The sequence below is a fragment of the Cucurbita pepo genome, unplaced genomic scaffold (genome assembly GCF_002806865.2).
Source record: "Cucurbita pepo subsp. pepo cultivar mu-cu-16 unplaced genomic scaffold, ASM280686v2 Cp4.1_scaffold000264, whole genome shotgun sequence".
NCBI classification, from domain to species: Eukaryota; Viridiplantae; Streptophyta; class Magnoliopsida; order Cucurbitales; family Cucurbitaceae; genus Cucurbita; species Cucurbita pepo.
Genome location: NW_019646512.1, coordinates 41,220 through 58,650, shown reverse-complemented (window position 1 = coordinate 58,650; position 17,431 = coordinate 41,220). Strand labels below are relative to the sequence as shown.

Here is a 17,431-nt window from a genome sequence, read left to right as displayed (position 1 = left end):
ATTTTGGGAGTGAAACGTATATCAAACTATATTTTTTTTTAAGTATAAAAAATATATAAACTTATTTATTTTTTTATATATTTTTAATATAAAATTAATAAATTCATCTCTTTTTTAAAAATATATATATATTTTACCATATATATTTATGTCTTGTATCAATATTTCATTTTTATTTGAAGTTAAATTAGAGAATAAAAATTGACACTTATGTAGGTTGATACTTGAGTTTTGATTCCTCTCAATATGAAGCTTGAAACTTAAAATTACTTAGGTAGAGAATAATCAATACCATACAATTTCGAGAGAAATTAATATACTAATCTCAGTTGTATGACTAAAACAATGCAACCATTATCAAAACTAAATAATTTGATTCGAAGCTATCTCCTATCAGAGAAATGATCCATTAGTCTTTGTTGTGAGATTCGGCTATATCAATTTGAGTAGCGTTCAACCACAACTATAAATATCGAACTCTAAAGTATTCATGAGCAAAGTAAGTTTGTTGAAACTATCTATCAAAGGTGTTCCAAAATGAGTTGTGATGAAGTGTTGCCTGAAGATCTAATTCCAATTGAAGATGTCAATGAAGAAAGAGTGCAAGAAGCTGGAAGGTTTGCAGTGGAAGAGTATAACAAGCTTCCAACATCATTACATTTACAATCATGTCGTGACAGGTCGGTCAAGCCGTAGTAATGCAGGCAATTATCTTTTTATTATTGTGATAGAAGTTATAAATGACTACGGTATTCCTTGGTTATATACTGCAAAGGTGCAGTACTCTCGGTGTCACTGTGTTCGACCAATTCTTTGTTCCTTTGAAAATGTCCTCAAGGATTTCAACGAAAATTAGACGGTCCTCTCTTCTTGCACTAAGCCCTCTCTCTCTATAAACACGAGGGGTGTTATTGTCTCTTAACTATGAAAATGGCATAAGCCACAATAAAATAATCACATAGTTATCTATATATATATACTTTATCTTTCTTTTTCTTTTCTTCAAAAACTCAACTCTTAATTATGAATATTAAGGTAAACCAAGCGTGCATAGGAAAATTATAAGTAAAAATGTATAATTTATTAGGCAAATTCTCTGGTAAGATATATATATATATATATTAAAATTTTATTAATGATATATTAGAAAGAAATTCAAAATAACAAGTGCAAGTTTATGCACTAACATATTTAAAAATAATTTAAGGTCTATTTTACTCTCAAAATTTATTTATCCAACAAATATTAAATTTATATTTGTCTAATACTTGTCCCACATATTTTGTAGATGGACATTAGAATACGTTATTCTCCTGCTTTCTTTACATATATTCAAAATAGTTTGAAAGCGTGTAAGCTACAAATTTAATTTCTTTACTTAAGGAAGCGTATTGACCAAGAGAACGACTTAAGAATGAGAAAGCGAAATAAAGTCCTTAGTTTAATACATATTTTTAAAGATGGGATATGAGAATAAGTTATTCTTATATTTTCTTGGTCAAAATTTATCTCAGACACTTCCAAAATCGAGGGCTTTTATGTTTCTTCTCTACTTTTTCCTCTCTTTTTACTACTAAATACAATTTAAAAATAATGAAAACATGGACTACAACTTAATTTCAAAGAGGAAGGCTCACGGAGAAGAAAGTATAGATATTATAACCTAGATTCTTCCCTCATCAATCTTCTCTCCAACACTAATAAGGCTAATAATAAAAAATGAGATCTTCTTAATAAGAATAGTAGGTAGGTATGTATGTAATGTATGTAAACATTCTAAGACTATGCAAATTTCTATTGTTCGCATGAAGTCTAGCAAGACCATGGTAAAATAGAGAAATAGTTTTCAAGAAGTTTAAATTTAAAATTGATGTCGTGGGTTCACATAGGTTGACTTGTATTTCAAAGGATAGAATCAAATTTTATTGTGGTAATGAGCTTAAGCTAATTAGGTAAGTGATGTTGATGGAAGAATTGTATGATGTATGATGACGCATGTTTTGTGGCCCCTGCATGCTTCATAATGCTACGCTATGTATGTGTATGCCATATAATGACGTATAATGCCATGTTATATATGTATGTGATATCCATTTTTCAATGATATGAATGAAATAAAATACTATGCATGTCATGCTACGTTTTGTAATGAAAAGTTATGTGATGATTATGTGATGATATAAGGAGCCGAGATGATGTTTATGAATACATGTGTTAGGAACCTAAATTTTGATATTTAATCTAAGGTCATTACTATGCTTCAAACGGTACATTTAATGCCGAATTACTTTAAATATACTCTTATTATAAATGCAACATTAATTCATTCCTCATTTAGTACCTCGTCAATAAATAAATACAAAGGAAAGAAAAGGAAAATAATGTTGAATTAAATACCTTATTACTAATCTATACTATACAATTCAACCTAGGTTAACCTATACTATGAATGCAAAGATAATTTAACCTATACTAACCTATATTATTAAATTTGAAATGTGAATCTATCCTATGCATGTGCCACGGTCATGGGATTTATGATGCTTCCGTCGGTCTCACATGGGCGCCTTGCCTCTATCTGAAAATGTAGTAGCACGAGACTTGAGTATTTTAAGAATACTCAGTAAGCGACCCCCTATTGGGGTTATGCAGCAAGCATATGCAAATGAAATGACGGGACCAATCCTTTCAGTCTATTTTTCTACGGTACTATCCTAACGGGTTGATATGAACCAAGAGACATCAATCATACAATATACTTCAATGAAGATGTGAAGAAAAGGTTGTCAAAATTATCTAAAGATGTTTCAACTCATGCTACATTGAAGAAGAATGAAGTTTGATTGTTGTAAATTTTGGGTGGATTACAATTTAGAGTAATTTAGAGTTATTGTATTTTAAGATTTTTTAGGTGACATTTACATAATTGGCTAATTATGGTCATTAAGTGTGAATGTTACAAATGATTACGAATGATTTGGGTTATTATGGGTTCAAATGATTACGAATGCATGTTCAAATGATTACGAATGATTAAGTGTGAATAACTCATGCTAGTTATTATGGGTTCAAATGATTTCGAATGCATGTTATACCTTATGCCTTAAAAAATTAGAATCTTAGAAACATTACAAGATTGAGGACAACAATACCAGACAACTCTAACTACTAAGGCAAGAAGAATGCTAGGTACCACTCAAAGATAAGGGATTCAAACAAACCTAGGTCGTTGGGTTCAAAGTCCAAAGTGCTAACCACTACACTATAGAACCCCTTGTAAAAATTTATTTTGGCATGGTTTTCCTATTCTATGCAGATTCCACAAGAAGAGAGATCCCATCAAGAGTCAAACTCAAGTTATTGGATTCAAAGTTCTAGAGCTGTTTTATGTAACTCGTTGTGATCTTGAGCACCTTTAAAGTGGTTGCAGAAGCAACCCTCCCGTGTTGATTAAAGCTCTTAGAGAACAAGTAATTTTATATATTTCTTATAGTTAATTTTATATATTGTTGTATATTACAAACAAATTGAAATAATACTTTACATCTCAGTCTTTCTTTCTTCCAGGCAAAAATTAACATGAAAACTATATTATTTCAATATTCACTCGACAAATAAGGGGTGAAAACTATATTATTTCAAACCCTCCATTATTGCTTCTACTTTGCGTGAAAATGCTTCCACTAAATCATGTTACTAACTAGTTGGTTTGGTTCGGTTCCATTCTTGGGTCAGTAGATTGAATTGGCCTAACTCCATTAAACTCTTGATAATATAAAAATCATAAGTTTCTTAAATTACGTTAACTTAAAAGTTTAACCCCTAATTTTTTTTAGAATGTTTAGCTTTGTGTCTAGTTGATCTCTAAGTGTTTAAAAGTATCTAATAAGACTTCTATTTAAGGAACTTTTTTCTAAAAATAATGTAACAATTCTCGTTTATTATTAAGGAATTTCAAATANTTGTGTCTAGTTGATCTCTAAGTGTTTAAAAGTATCTAATAAGACTTCTATTTAAGGAACTTTTTTCTAAAAATAATGTAACAATTCTCGTTTATTATTAAGGAATTTCAAATAAGTGATTTGATATATCATAGAGGACAAAATATTTATTTGTTTCAAATATCTTATGTTGACCCCTCTTTTTTGTCGAGTATTTTGAATATTATCATTGAGAATTACTAATGGCATTAGATTGAATCTCATTAATAACAACATCCCAAAACTCCGGTAAAGATGACATCAAAATTAATACTTTAATTTCATCTTCAAAATTTATTTCCACTTAAATAAGTTGACTTATAATCATAATAGTCACTCGTACATAAATGTTTACAATCACCTTCAAAGGTAAGCCGTACAAGAGAAAAGTGCTTAAAATAGTTTCAAAATAAATAAATAAAAAATAATAATAAATAAATAAAAGAACGAATTGGTCAAAGTCAACATCCATTAATCAATGAGGGTAACATTTTTTTTTATTTCTCTATTATATTAGGTCCTTTGGTTTATTGGTTTTACCATACGGAGACATGAAGTTTTCTATGTTTGAAATAAATTTGGTTGCATTGTTTTCTGGTTAGCATTGGTACGATCAAAACTTATTTATTTCTTTGAAATGTTTGAGTTTACAATTTACATGTTTTCATTTTTCTACTTTGTCTCCCTGCCTTTAGAAATGAAGCAAAATTAATCTGAGGGTTTTAGGGAGATTGTTATAATTCTAATTTTTAACCAAAAAAAAAATTAATCTGGTGGTCACACTTAAAACTACCCTATAGGTATAATCAACCTATTATCCTTCCACTAATAGGAGCAAAAGGCAAGGCTACTATGTGAAACTAGTTTCATGTCATTTATTCAACAATAAGGGTGTTAGCATGCATTTGGAAATGAACCCATATTTAAAAAATTTAGATAAAATAGAAAAGAATTGTTATCTCAAAGACAATGATACTACGTGAAACTAGCCTCAAGATGCTTCCTTAACTCTTAGGGGCGGTAAACCAACGGCTCCTTCACCCAAGACCCATGGCCCAACTCCCAGCATGTAAGGGATAATCTAGAGAATCATTCCAAGAATCCTAATGGATGAGTTACAAACTCACATTATCAAGCTCGACAACAGAGAATGTCGCCGGCAAACTTATGAAGATAACATGAAATTACGAATATATCAATGTAGAATTTTTTAATTTACCAATTTTAAAAATGTTAAATTGTGTGAAATGACCGGCAAAAGAAGAATATTTTAGAGAATTCTTCCTTTTTATTTAAGATTTTGATATTTAAGAAAAGAGAAAACATTTTATAGATTTAAGAATGAAATAAGGGTACTTAGAAAACTAAAAAAACAAGGAGATGAAATATTGATGGGCCATAGGTTGAAGAAGAGCCGTGAGTGAAAACCAGAAGGGTCTTATCAAAATCTCTACCACCCAGCTATGAATCCATTTGGTAGGATTTTAACTTTGGTGACCCCTTTGACATAGTGTCGGTCCAAAAAGTGTAACAAATTTCTATCCAAGATAGAAGGGCCCAATCAAGTTCGAATTGGTGACCTCTTGATCTGTAGTCTAATGCTTTAACACTGAGCTATGGACCCATTTTGTATGATCTCAACCTTAGTAACCCCTTCTACAGATTATCGGTCCAAAAGTGACCCTATCGAATCGGCTATGGACCAATTTTGTATAAATTGATGGATTACCTATCGGTTATTAAACACAGGTCGTTAGATTCAAAGTCAAAAGTGCTAACTACTACACCATAGAACAACTTGTTAAACTTTATTTTGGCACGGATTTTGATATGCGCCAACAATGCTGGATTTTGCAATGCTAAAGGTCATAGTATCCTTGCAAACTTTCACAAAGAAAGCTAAGTTAACGAATTGATTTCAACAAAGAGTGGGTTAGAAGGATGAATAACTTTTAGATTCAACTTTGAATCTATGATTGTCACTCTTAGATTCCAAGACTACTACTCCAGAATTAGTTTGATCATACTAATCCAATAAATAGATTTTAACATCAAACCTAAAACAAGGTTTGAAAGAAATATAACACCCAAATTTTCAAACACAAGGTTTTTATATTCCACAATGTTTTCAAACGGAATATTACAAGCCTTGCCAAAAAGATAATTCAAACATAATGTACTTCATCTACAAACTACCAAAAGCTATTAAATACAAATTCAAGAAAATAAGACGTAACATAAATAATCTTAAATGTAATTCAACCCCAAAGATAAAAAGTCTTCCAATTACATTTCAATGTCAAGTGATATTTTATTGCCACTCAATTTTTTTCTTGATTTAATCTTAAATCTAATTCTGTTCTTGTAATTCAACTTTTGAATTCATGCAAATGATTAGTGGAATTAGTATCAGTTTTAGAAGATAGAGGAGAGAAGAGAGACTTGTTAGAAACTCTCCCTCAAAAGTGTTTTTAACTTCTTTTGTCCCTCAAAAGTGTTTTTAACTTCTTTTATAGGTGCAATTTGAAAATTAAACCACAAGAAAATTTACTTCTCTCTAGCAATTTTTGTTTGAAACAAGATTCTTCCCTTCTTTTTCTAAAACTAAATTTGACTCTCGGGTAGATTTTAATAGTTTTGTTAATTAAAGTTCCTTTAAAATTGTTGTACAAGTTACGGAAATAATATATTTCTTTTTTACTGTTTTGTAATTTGTATGGTATTAATCAAGGCTTTTGAATAAAATAAGATAATTGATTCTCAGCCCTCTTTGTCAATTTTAGATACCTCCATATCCGATATTTGATGCGTGAGGTTTCACTATGAGATCTGCCCTTGGGGTCAATAGGACTTAAGCAGAGAGCTTATTTGACCAATAATTTGATTTTTTTGGGTTGTAGAGATATCGCTTACAAATCAAGACTTTGTATTATTTTAAAGACACTCATCAAGACATTTGTAAATGTGCGTGATATCTTCAAGGATATAAGACACATAATTGAGACAAGCTAAATTTTTTTTGAAGTTGGCTTTTCTCGGATACGTCATAACGAAAGTTTGAGACAAACTCAATGGACCACTCGATGGGTTTTATAAGGCTCAAATAAATTTAAAATCCAAGAAAACAGATTTGAGTTTGATATTATTTGATTTTGGGTATGGACACAACTAGCTGATTTCTTGTGATTACATTAATGAATGTATGTAGATGTTTGAAGTGTTGATCTTAATGGTTTTAGAAAATTTCAACACATCATCAATATAAACTATTGAAATTTTTTGAAAGGATTGAAAATATTATTCATAATTTTATGAAATTTGGATGGAGAGTTTTTTAGATCAAATGGCATGACGTTCTTCTCATATTTTCTAAATCGGACATTAAATGCTATTTTATATTTGTCCTTTTAGGGAATTAGAGTTTGTCAAAATCCTAATTTCATATGGAATTTTATAAAAATATTGGACTATAAATTCTTTTTATAGAATCATTTTTGTTTTGGATTGGATATTTTATTTATTCTAAAACCTTATTCAAAGGTTTGTAGTTATATAAGAATTTTTTTCTTTTCACTGTGTTGTTAACCTAAAATGAGACATGACACATGGACTTTGAAGACCTTATCAGCTTCCTCTACAAATATCACCTATTTCTTCTTTTTTATAGATTGTTCAAAGATTACTGTTAGACTTTATTGGAATGTATCTTTCGTCAAAACCTTTTGAAATAGTAAATCAACAATAGCTTGTTTTTTAATATGTTTTTGTAATTCTTTGATTTTCTTTGAAGAGTATTTATGCCGTAGGTAAGGACAAGATTTGTAAATATAAAATTTATATTTTTCTTTAAGACTTTGTTTCTAATATTTCTTTTCGATTTTTTCAAAATTTTAAAAGGGTACAATTCATTTAAAAATCGGGTACCTAATATAGCATCTAGGCTTACGTCTTGTTCTAACATAAAGGAATTAAAAAAAAAAAATCCATTTTTACAAATATGAGCTTTTGAAGGTTTATAATCCATTTTAGATTTTCAAAAGTTTTTCTTAAGAACTTTGAGAGTAGATTACCTTTTCCAACACAAACCAAACTTATATTGAAGAAATATATGGAGAAAGTTGTAGTAGGTTTTTAGTGTTTGCTCTATCTCTTTTAACCATTGAATTTCTTTTATAGTCTTTATGTTTTTTTACATAACTATAGGGTTCTATTTACGGTAAACTTGTGATAATTTTTGTCAAATTATATATTTGAATACCTAATACATTAAGATATAATATCTTATTTAAATAATATTAAAATATCGTAAAACATCATAATATATGTTTAATTAATATGAATCTCATTCAAATTGCAAAGATATATTTATATTTAATGTTTATGATACACATCAATTATTTTAATATTCAACATATTGAATACATTAATATGTTTTGATATTATACTTGAAGACTATAGGAACTTGTTAAGAGGACCTGCGAGTTACGTTGGCCCACAATGCATCTCATGGACGATGCAAAACTATGGTGGTGCTTGAAGGTGAATGGTATAAAAAACTGGTCATGCACCGAAAAATCATGGGAAGGCCATCGATGGAATTGAAGCAATCGACGGTCACCTGGATGGGTTTCCAATCAAAGACCTAATGTTTGATGTTGACTCTTTTGAAGAAAGATTCACACGATCGAACAACAAGAAACGTGGCGGTAGCTTTGAGAACTCTATCACACACATAAAACAACGTGTCAAAGAGTTAGACATTACACAGAAGATCATGCTGAAACTCTTTAGATATCGGACAAAAGACTCGAGGACAACTACACCAAAAATTCATTGTCGTCCAGCGGTTAGGATATCAGGCTTTTATCGATGAGACCCGAGTTTGATTCTCGACAATGAAACTTTATTTTCTTATTTCTTTTATTTTATAGTTTCATCTTTTGTCACCAATTATATTTAAACTTTACCTAGGTTTAAGAGGCACTATAATGAATGAGTAAAATAGTATCTTAAATTCAAAAGACTTTTATGAACTTTGAACCTTTGTTTGTCACCAATTATAATTAAACTTTAACTAGGTTTGAGAGGCACTATAATAGTCAAGTTCAATAGTATCTTAGATTAAAAAGACTTTTATGAACTTTAAACCTTTAATAGTGTTATGTCATAGATATTTGGTTCAATTTTAATAAGTGAGGTTGAGGTGATTCAAATGGTTAATGTGATAATCTGGTCATTTTCAAGGTCTCTTTTGTTGAACGCCATCATGGCTGAGATGACTGAGATGAGCACCCGAGTGAGTTTGACAAGGAGGGTCATAGAGAACCACACCCCAAGCCAAGCTCATGTTGGGCTTAACAAACTGAAAATCCAAAAACACAAACCCTTAAATGGGAACCGGGATGCTAAGGAATTAAAAAACTTTATTTTTGACGTAGAACAATACTTGAAGGTTACAGGAACTTGCTCATAGGACCTAAGAGTTACGTTGGCCACAATGCATCTCATGGACGGTGGCGCTCGAAGGTAGATGATATAAAAAATGGGTCATGCACCATAAACTCATGGGAAGACCGTTGATGGAATCAATGCAATCGATGCTCCCCTGGATGGGTCGCCAATCAAAGACCTGACGTTTGATGTTGACTCTTCTGAAGAAAAAGCCACACGATCGAACAGCTCGAAATGTCACGGTAGCTCTAAGAACTCTATCATACGACCTGAGAGTTTAGGGCTACAGGAACTTGCTCATACGACCTGAGAGTTACGTTGGCTGCTATGCATCTCATGGATGATGCAAAACTATGGTAGTGCTCGAAGGTGAATGGCATAAAAAATGGGTCATGCACCATAAACTCATGGGAAGATCGTTGATGGAATCGATGCAATCGACGCTCCCCTGGATGGGTTGCCAATCAAAGACCTAACGTTTGATGTTTACTCTTTTGAAGAAAGAGCCACACAATCGAACAGCTCGAAACGTCGGGGTAGCTCTGAGAACTCTAACACACACAGGGAAGGATGTGTCGAAGAGTTAGACATTAAGCAAAAGATCATGCTAAAACTCTTCAGTGATCTGACAAAAGACTTCAGGACATCTACACAAAAAATATATTGTTGTCTAGCGGTTAGGATATCTAGCTTTCACCACGAGGCCCAGGATCAATTCTTGACAATGGAATATTATTTTCTTATTCATTTTATTTTATAGTTTCTATCTTAGGTCTTGTTGAACGACATCATGGTTGACAAGTTGGGCTGTAGAGAACCACACCTAAGTCGAGTTCATGTGGGGCTTAACAAACTAAAATCCAAGAACACAAACCCTTAAATGGAAATGGGGATGCTAAGTTTTATGTAGAACAATACTTGAAATGTAAGGCCCGAAGAAAAAAAAAATTTGGTTACAATAGGGGCAAACTAGTCATTTCGCCCTTATTAGTTGAGGGGTCTGTTTTGGCTGAGTTAAAATGGGGAAGAGGGAAAGAAGATTAGGGTTTTGAGGAAGGGGAGGAGATCGGATCAGAACCGACGCCGGAGAACCGAGTCCCCAATCTAAACCGTTGAATAGCTCGAGGCAAGGTGCTCTCACGAATCGCACCTTCCTATTTCGACAAAACGTTCAAGAACTTCAGGTTAGTCCACGAGTATCTACATTGAGAAGTCATCAAAATTTTCGTGTGCTAGCAACGTTTTGTGTTGATCCTTGGACTCTTACCCCCCAACAGCGCTATCTGGTTAAGTTCTGAAGTGAAGGCGGCCAAGATCGGCGTTCAAATCGGAGTTTAAAGATAACGTGATTTTCGGTAAGAACTTGTGTTTTTCTCCGAATTTGAACTCAAATAATAAGATCTGTGATCATCAGAAAAATTTAAGAAAATTCTTTCCAAGGAGTAGAATAGGAGGTCTACAAGTTTCGTGAAGAAATTCCGGAGCGTCAGTCCTTGGTCGGTCTTTTAGAGTCCTTTGTTCGTTTTCATATTTAGAGTCTTTTGTATTTTTCTTCATAATTGTATTTTCCATTTGAAATATTTGATTTTAATTTTGTATTTCATTTTTACATTTGCAACTTCCTTTGTAATATTTTCGAAACAAATCTTCTTTCTCTTTTGTTTTAATTGAATGGTATTTTTTATCCTTTTACTTTGCTTTTCTTTTCTTTTATTTTCTTTTTGTTTGTTTTCGATTTCGTCCTTTTAGTCACGAGTTCGATTCTTCGAAGCCTCGAAAATCGGGTCATGACATGAAGGTTACAGGAACTTGCTCATAGGACCTAAGAGTTACGTTGGTCGCAATGCATCTCATGGACGATGCAAAATTATGGTGGCGCTCGAAGGTGAATGGTATAAAAAATGGGTCATGCACCATGAACTCATGGGAAGACTGTTGATGGAATCGATGCAATCGACACTCCTCTAGATGGGTTACCAATCAAAAAACTGACGTTTGATGTTGACCCTTTTGAAGAAAGAGCCACACGATCGGACAGCTCGAAACGTCGCGGTAATTCTAAGAACTCTATCACACACATGAAAGGACGTGTAGAAGAGTTAGACATTACCCAAAACATAATGCTAAAACTCTTCAGCGATTAGACAAAAGACTCCAGACAACTACACCAAAAATTTATTGTTGTCTAGTCGTTAGGATATTTTGCTTTCACCTAGGAGATTCTGGTTCGATTCTTTGAAATGAAATATTATTTTCTTATTTATTTTTATTTTATAGTTTCATCTTCCGTCACCAATTATATTTAAATTTTACTTAAGTTTGAGAGTCACTTTAATGGTGTTCAATAGTATCTTAGATTAAAAAGACTTTNCTTTTACTTTGCTTTTCTTTTCTTTTATTTTCTTTTTGTTTGTTTTCGATTTCGTCCTTTTAGTCACGAGTTCGATTCTTCGAAGCCTCGAAAATCGGGTCATGACATGAAGGTTACAGGAACTTGCTCATAGGACCTAAGAGTTACGTTGGTCGCAATGCATCTCATGGACGATGCAAAATTATGGTGGCGCTCGAAGGTGAATGGTATAAAAAATGGGTCATGCACCATGAACTCATGGGAAGACTGTTGATGGAATCGATGCAATCGACACTCCTCTAGATGGGTTACCAATCAAAAAACTGACGTTTGATGTTGACCCTTTTGAAGAAAGAGCCACACGATCGGACAGCTCGAAACGTCGCGGTAATTCTAAGAACTCTATCACACACATGAAAGGACGTGTAGAAGAGTTAGACATTACCCAAAACATAATGCTAAAACTCTTCAGCGATTAGACAAAAGACTCCAGACAACTACACCAAAAATTTATTGTTGTCTAGTCGTTAGGATATTTTGCTTTCACCTAGGAGATTCTGGTTCGATTCTTTGAAATGAAATATTATTTTCTTATTTATTTTTATTTTATAGTTTCATCTTCCGTCACCAATTATATTTAAATTTTACTTAAGTTTGAGAGTCACTTTAATGGTGTTCAATAGTATCTTAGATTAAAAAGACTTTTATGAACTTCGTACCTATGTTAGTGTTATGTTATAGATATTTGTTTCAATTTCAACAAGTGGGGTTGAGGTGATTATGTTGTTAATGCGATAATCCGGCTATTTTCGAGGTCTCTTGTTGAACGCCATCATGGCTGAGATGAGCACCCGAGTGAGTTTGACAAGGAGACCCGAATTTAAACTTTACCTACGTTTGAGAGGCACTATAATGGTCAAGTAAAATGGTATTTTAGATTAAAAAGACTTTTATGAACTTTGTACCTTTGTTAGTGTTACTTTGCACCTTTGTTTGTGTTACTTTGTACCTTTGTTAGTATTATGTTATAGACATTTGGTCAAGTTCAACAAGTGATTTAAATGGTTAATGTCACTTTATTTGATTCAAATTGTTAATGTGATAATCCAATTGAACAGTTACCNACATAATGCTAAAACTCTTCAGCGATTAGACAAAAGACTCCAGACAACTACACCAAAAATTTATTGTTGTCTAGTCGTTAGGATATTTTGCTTTCACCTAGGAGATTCTGGTTCGATTCTTTGAAATGAAATATTATTTTCTTATTTATTTTTATTTTATAGTTTCATCTTCCGTCACCAATTATATTTAAATTTTACTTAAGTTTGAGAGTCACTTTAATGGTGTTCAATAGTATCTTAGATTAAAAAGACTTTTATGAACTTCGTACCTATGTTAGTGTTATGTTATAGATATTTGTTTCAATTTCAACAAGTGGGGTTGAGGTGATTATGTTGTTAATGCGATAATCCGGCTATTTTCGAGGTCTCTTGTTGAACGCCATCATGGCTGAGATGAGCACCCGAGTGAGTTTGACAAGGAGACCCGAATTTAAACTTTACCTACGTTTGAGAGGCACTATAATGGTCAAGTAAAATGGTATTTTAGATTAAAAAGACTTTTATGAACTTTGTACCTTTGTTAGTGTTACTTTGCACCTTTGTTTGTGTTACTTTGTACCTTTGTTAGTATTATGTTATAGACATTTGGTCAAGTTCAACAAGTGATTTAAATGGTTAATGTCACTTTATTTGATTCAAATTGTTAATGTGATAATCCAATTGAACAGTTACCGGTTATTTTCAAGGTCTCTCTTATTGAACGCCAACAAGGCTGAAATGATTGAGATGAGCACCCGAGTGAGTTTGACAATGAGGATCAAACACCTGACATTCAGATCTTGAGTTTGACGCTCTCCCTAGTAAGTTATCCCCATTAATATTAAAAATGAAAAAAAAAATGAAAATTCATAAGTTAAGGTATTTTCATTAATTCATTGAAATTTTAAAAATAAATAATCTATAATTTTAGATTCATTAGTCAAGCTAAACTTAGTCGAGTTATGCAACTTGAATTAGGTGCGGTGAACGTGGATCAAATACGTGACTTTCAAATCTTCAGTCTGACGCTCTTTCTACTGAGCTATCTCCGCTAATAATGAAAATAAAAATTCATAAGTAAAGGTATTTCCGCTAATTAATAGAAATTTTAAAAAGAAATTATCTTACATTACACAAATGGAAGTGGTGTTGAAGAATTGAACATTACACAAAAGACCATATTCAAACTCTACAGCAACCTTATAAAAGACTCCAAGGCAACAATATGAAACATCCCTAAGGATATTGACTTTCACTTAGGAGATCCAGGTTCGATTCTTGACTATGGAATTTTGTTTCATCTTTGGTCATGAATTATATTTAAACTTTACCTACATTTGATTTGCACTATAGTGATGAGGATGTTAGGAACTTTATACCTTTGTTAGTGTTATGTAATGGGTATTAGGTTCAAGTTCAACAAGTGGAGTTGAGGTGATTCAAATGGTGAGTGTGATAATCCAATTGAACAGTTCTGTTTCCGGGCGTTTTGAAGGTCTCTCTTGTTGAATGACATCATGGCTGAGATAAGCACCCTAGTGAGTTTGACAAGGAGGATGGTAGAGAACCACACCCCAAACCAAGCTCACGTTGGACTTAACAAACTGAAGATCCAAGAACTTAATGCATTTTATGAGAATTGGGATACCAAGGAATTTTTAAACTTTATATTTGACGTACTGTTACTTGAAGGCTATAGGAACTTGCTAAGAGGACCTGAGAGTTACATTGGCTGCGATCAAAACTATGGTGGCGCTCGAAGGTGAATGATATAAAAAATGGATTATGCACCATAAACTCATGCGAAGACCTTTGATGGAATCGATGCAATCGACGCTCCCGTTTGAGGTCGACTCCTTAAAAGAAAGAGTGACATGATCAAACAACTCGAAACATGGAGGTGCCTCTGAGAGCTCTATCACACACATGGAAGGACATGTCGAAGAGTTAGACATTACACAAAAGACCATGTTGAAACTCTTCAGCGATCTGACAAACGACTCCACGACAACAACATGAAAATTTCATTGTCGTCCAACGGTTAGGATATCTGGCTTTCATCCATAAGACTCGGGTATGATTCCCAACAATAGAATTTATGGGCACTATAGTCATTGTAACAATTTCTTTTTTTACTTTACTATATTACGTCCTTTCTTTTGTTGATTTTGCAAAATCAAGACATTATTTATGAAGTTTTCTATGTTTGAAATAAATTTGGTTACATAATTTTCTTATTTGTATTGGTATCTTTAAAATTTATTTGTTTCTTTGAAAGGTATGAATTTACAACTTACGTGTTCCATTTTTCATATTATGTGGGTACATTTGCAAATTAAACAAAGTTAGTTTAGGGCTTTAGGCAAATGGTAGTAATTCGAATTTTTAACCAAAAAAAAAAATATATATATATTGATAAATGAAATGGAAACAAATGAATTGGAAAACATTAAAAAATGATACATGAGATGGAACAGGTGGTTGTCAGACATAAAACTGCTAAATATCCTCTACCAATAGGAGTGAAAGGCATTGTTGCTACGTGAAACTAGCTTAATGCGGTTTCTTCAATAATAAGAGTGGTAACATAAGAGTGGTAACATGCATTTGGAAATGAATCCACACTAAAATAATTAAAAAAAATTAAATTTTTTTTTTAAAAACTAGTCTTATGACACTTCCTTCAACTCCAACCGAGGTAAACTAAGGATTCCTTCCCCCAAGACCCATGACCCAACTCCCAACTTGGAAATGATAAGCTATAGAATCATTTCAAGAATCTTAATGGATGGGTTACAAACTCACATTACCAATCTCGACAACTGGACGTGTCATCGGTGATAGAAGAACGACCGCATCAGAGCAAGTCATGGGGATAGAAAATCCCGTTGAAAGATGATAGACCAATCGTAATCTTCAGCCCAACGATCTAAGCTTTTGTAGAAGCGAAAACCCTTATATTAAAGAAATTAACACCTCCTTGTACAAAATTGGGATCAACAAGAGATAAAAGCTAGAATTAGATGATGAGATCCAAGAGTGAGAAGCAAGATTTGGAACCTTTTTCTAAATTGGGTCATTCCACAATTGAACTTGATCACGGTTTGATTCAATGACTCAGATGCAATATACCACAAGAATTGCATGAAACTTAGAAACGACAAAGATATGCTCAGATTTCTAGGAGGGGAACGTCTCAACTTGAGAGATCAATTTCATTGATCACAAATATGCTTTTTACATGATAATTTGTGGGTATTTATAGTATCCCCACAAGATTTGGAACCTTTTTCTAAATTGAGTCATTCCACAATTGAACTTGATCACCGTTTGATTCAATGACTCAGATGCAATATACCAAAAGAATTGCATGAAACTTAGAAACGACAAAGATATGCTCAGATTTCTACGAGGGGAACGTCTCAACTTAAGAGATCAATTTCATTGATCACAAATATGCTTTTTACATAATAATTTGTGGGTATTTATAGTATCCCCACAAAAGAACTTGTGGCCGTGATATAGTTTTCATGTTAAGTTTTGCATGGAAGAAAGAAAGACTTGGGAAACAAGTGTCGTGAACGTGGAGATTAAAGACGTGACCTTCAAATCTTCAATATGACGCTCTCCCAAGCTATCCTCGCTAATATTAAAATTGAAAATTCATAAGTAAAGGTATTTCTGCCGGCTAATTCATTGAGATTAGATTTTAAAAAGAAATAATCACTAATTATTGAAATAGTAGTCAAATTATGACGTGAACCAAGTGCGATGAACGTGGATCAAACACGTGACCTTCAGATCTTCAGTCTGACGCTCTCCCAACTAAGCTATCCCCGCAACCATTAAAAATAAAAATTCATCAGTAAAGGTATTTTTGTTGATTCATTGAGATTTTAAAAGGAAATAATGACTAATTTTTTAGTGAATAGTCAGGTTATGCGAATAGAAACAGATGCGGTGAACGTGGATATCGAATACATGACTTTTAAATCTTCATTCTAACACTCTCCCGACTGAGCTATGCCCACTAATATTAAAAATGAAAATTCATAAGTAAATGTATTTGTGCTAATTCATTATATTTTAAAAAGAAATAATCACTAAATTTAGATTGAATAGGCAAGTTATGCAATGTGAACCATGTGCAGCGTTGATTAAACACGTGACCTTTAGATCTTCCGTCTGACGCTCTCCAAACTGAGCTATTCCCACTAACATTAAAAATGAAAATTCATGTCAAAGGTATTTTCGCTAATTCATTTTAATTTTAGAAATAAATAATCACTAATTCTTGGTTGAATAGTCAAGTTACAAAAACTTTTATTAGGTGCAGTGAACGTGGAACGAACACGTGACTTTCAAATCTTCAATCTGATGCTCTCCCAAGTAAGATATCCCCACAAACATTAGAAATGAAAATTCATTGCTAAAGGTATTTTTGCTGATTCATTGAGATTTTAAAAAGAAACAATGATTAATTTTTTATTTAATAACAGGTGCGATGAACGTGGAGATCGAACACGTGACCTTCATGTTGGATTTTA

At 32.6% G+C, this 17,431-nt stretch overlaps 1 non-coding gene across 1 annotated transcript; it reads right to left on the bottom strand.

Annotated features, from left to right (window-relative positions):
- Positions 1–16,651: 16,651 nt before the first annotated feature.
- Positions 16,652–16,724, bottom strand: TRNAF-GAA. The gene has a single exon. It is a non-coding gene; the product is annotated as a tRNA-Phe (tRNA).
- Positions 16,725–17,431: the final 707 nt, after the last annotated feature.